Source organism: Vigna unguiculata, chromosome 5 (assembly GCF_037176805.1).
Source record: "Vigna unguiculata cultivar grain cowpea cultivar isolate G323 ecotype 2 chromosome 5, ASM3717680v1, whole genome shotgun sequence".
NCBI classification, from domain to species: Eukaryota; Viridiplantae; Streptophyta; class Magnoliopsida; order Fabales; family Fabaceae; genus Vigna; species Vigna unguiculata.
Window position 1 is genome coordinate 18,881,190 of NC_140796.1, and position 3,893 is coordinate 18,885,082.

The following is a 3,893-nucleotide window of genomic DNA, read 5'->3' on the forward strand; positions in this document are numbered from 1 at the left end:
ATTCATCACCCAAGCATGTTACGACCTTTCAATAAAAAACACTAAGACTCGACTCATCCGGATACATATAACCTGGTCGGATTCAGCGGACGCTTGCATTTGTGGTGGATACCTCTGCTCACCCCCAAGCTATGTGTCACAAGTGTTACAATGAATCAATTTCCCTCATACACAAGGTTAGTTCTTAATGGGTTTCGGGCCTCCTACTACTCTCACCAAAGGAGTCAGTCCGCTCTAAGTAAGACTAACTGACTCCTTTGAGTGTCAGAATGCAATCCTTGTGATACCCACTAACAGGGGCCATGGAATTACGTCCCGACCACTGAAGCGCGACCCTAAACTCCCACCTAGGAACTTTCAAGGAATTACGCACTGACACGGACCAAGCATACCAGACCAACCAATAAAGATTTATTACACGTATACATATACATCACATGCCAGTCCTTGATAATTCACCTCTTTTATTTCTTTTCCAGTAGTTCCATACCCATCCATTTCTACCAAAACATAGTTATGGAATTTCAGTTCATGCCAATACCATGCCACTTTAACACCAACCATCTCATTTGGTTTACATGCCAAGTTCATAATATACTCATCATTCACCATCCGTAAATCATTCACTCATACATAGTAGTTCATTACATGTTTTTCATTATAACAATCATACCCAAACAAGTGTCAATCATCCAAGAACAATAAACAACCAAGCACCACGCTGCCTCGCCATACTCCTCGCTCAGGCTGAAGGGTCTCGCTCAAGCGAGAGGCTCTCGCTCAAGCGAGCCCCCTTCGCCTAGGCGAGGGCTAAAAAAGGGGAACAATAGCTCACGCAGGATCTCGCTTAGGCGAGACCCCTCTCTCTTGGGCGAGATGTTCACTCGCTCAGGACGGTCGTGGGTTGCCTAAGTAACCGCTCGCGTGAAACAGCTTGGGCGAGCCTCTGTTAATCTCGTCTAGGCGAGACATGCTCGCTTGGGCGAGAAAACCAGAGTTCACAGGTGCGAACCATAGCTTCCCTTACCTGGAAAAGGGCTAACAGCTGGGTTCTTGGGTGCGAACAGAGAAACGCAATAGCTCTTAGAGCGGTTTAGCGAGGCAAAACGAAACTGGCTTGGACCGGTGCGACGAAGTTCCAAGACTGAACCCTAGTGGAGTGACGGCTGCGGCTCTAAGCACCAAGGAAGCAGATTCTGAAAGTGTGGAATGAGTCAATTAGGTCAGACTTGGGGTGGTTTTATCCCTTGGGCCAACCCTTAGGCCCAATAGTATAAAGGCAGCCCTTAATACTTTAGAGCAAAAAAATGGGCCTTACATTCTCCCCAACCAGAAAAATTTTCGTCCTCGAAAAGAAAACTTACCAGGTAAAAGGATGCGGGTGTGATTTCCTCATATCCTCCTCCAACTCCCAAGTAGAGTCACCGGTCCTCTGATCCCAGATGGCTTTGACAAGACTGATCGTCTTTCCTCGGCATTCCTCAATTTTGCGGTCCTCTAATGCACTGGGTTGTACTTCCATGGTGAGGTCTTCTCTAATCTGTATATCTTCGGCTTCCAGAACATGAGCTGGATCAAACACATACTTCCTCAGTTGAGACACATGAAACATCGGATGAAGATTTGCCAACTGAGGGGGCAAAGCTATCTCGTAAGCCATCGGCCCAATCCTCCTCGTGATCTGATAGAGAGCCCTCCCCACATAAGTGGTTCGGGTCACCCTCAAGAACACATGATCGCCCGTTGCAAACTCCAAAGGCCTTCTCTTGCGATCCGCATAGGCCTTCTGCCTACTCTGGGAAGCCTGCATTCTGTTTCTCACCATCCTCATCTTTGCAGTGGTCTGCTCTAACAATTCTGGTCCAACCAACACCGTTTCTCCATCATAATACCAACACAGAGGAGTTCTACATTTTCTACCATATAGAGCCTCGTATGGCACCATGCCAATGCTTGCATGAAAGCTATTGTTGTAAGTAAACTCAATCAAGGGTAACACTTCATCCCAAGCTCTCAGGTGGTCCAATATACATGTCCGTAATAAGTCCTCAAGTGACTGGATGGTCCTCTCGGACTGACCATCTGCCTGGGGATGATAGGCTGAGCTCATAGTCAACTTGGTCCCCAAAGCCTCCTGTAAAGTTTGCCAAAACCAAGATGTAAATCGTGGGTCTCTATAGGAAACTATGCTCGAAGGTACTCCATGCAACCTCACCATCTCCTTAATGTACAGCTGGGCCAACTTGGCCATGGACATCCTCAAGTTCATCGCCAAGAAATAGGCACTATTGGTCAATCGATCCAATATCACCTAGATGGTATCATGCCCTCTAAAAGTTCATGGCAAATGGGTCACAAAGTCCATCGAGATGCTGTCCCATTTCCACATTGGTATCTACAAAGGCTGTAGAATCCCACCGGGTCTTTGATGCTCTACCTTTGCCTTCTGACAAGTTAGACAAGCGAATACAAATTGTGCAACATCCTTCTTCATTCCTTACCACCAGAAGGATTCCTTAAGATCTTGATATATCTTAGTCATGCCAGGATGCAAACTAAGACTGCTTTGGTGTCCTTCCTCAAGGATTAATCATTTTACCTCAACATCATCAGGTATACATACTCTGCTCTGGAACCGCAGTATGCCATCATTACCCAAAATAAAATCCTTTGCCTCATCTGACCCAAGTTGTTCTCTGACTCTGTTCAGACTAGCATCCAACAACTACCTCTCTTTGATTGAGTCCAGGAAATCACTAGATATAGTAAGAGTACTACACCTAATGGACTCGGACCCCAACTCTACCTGTAGCCTCATGTCTATGAACTCTTTCAGTAGTTCCACCTCCTTAATCATAAGGTGTGCAACATGTACAGTCTTCCTACTCAATGCATCCGCCACTACATTCACCTTCCTTGGGTGATATAGGAGCTCGAAGTCATAATCCTTCAGGAATTCCATCCATCTTCTCTGCCTCATGTTTAACTCCTTATGATCAAACAAATACTTGAGACTCTTATGATCGTTGAACACACGAGCCCATAAAGATAATGCCTCCAGATCTTCAAAGCAAACACTATGGCTTCTAAGTTTAGGTCATGAGTGGGATAATTACGCTCATGCACCTTAAGTTGTCTAGAAGCATACGCCACGATCTTCTTCTCTTGCATCAGAACACACGAGCCCATGATGAGATGTGTCATAGTAGACCTCAAATGGTTTCCCAACATCCGGAATTACCAATATGGGAGCACTAGTCAACCTCCGTTTAAGCTCCTGAAAACTCTCCTCACACTTGTCCGTCCATGTGAAGGGTTGGTCCTTTCGTGTGAGTTGTGTCAGAGGCGCCACTATCTTGGAGAATCCCTCTATGAATCTCCTATAGTAGCCAGCTAAACCCACGAAGCTTCTGATCTCTATTGTTGACTTGGGACTTTCCCACTTGACCACTGCCTCAACCTTCGCAGGATCCACTACGATGCCCTGTGCAGATATCACGTGTCCTAAAAACTAAACTTCATCCATCCAGAACTTGCACTTGGACAACTTGGCATATAGTTGCTTCTCTCTCAACACACCGAGCACCAACCTCAGGTGTTCTGCATGTTCCTCCTGAGTCCTGGAATAGATAAGGATGTCATCAATGAAGACCACAACAAACTTATCTAAGAATAGTCTAAAGATCCGGTTCATATAGTCCATGAACACTGCTGGAGCGTTAGTCACACCAAACGGCATAACCACGGAATCATAATGTCCATACCATGACCAGAAGGCTATCTTCTGTACATCATCCGCCTTCACCAAAATTTGGTGGTATCACAACCGTAGATCTATCTTTGAGAACACTGACGTAACACTGCGCCCTCTTGTAGTTCCATTACCACTCCTT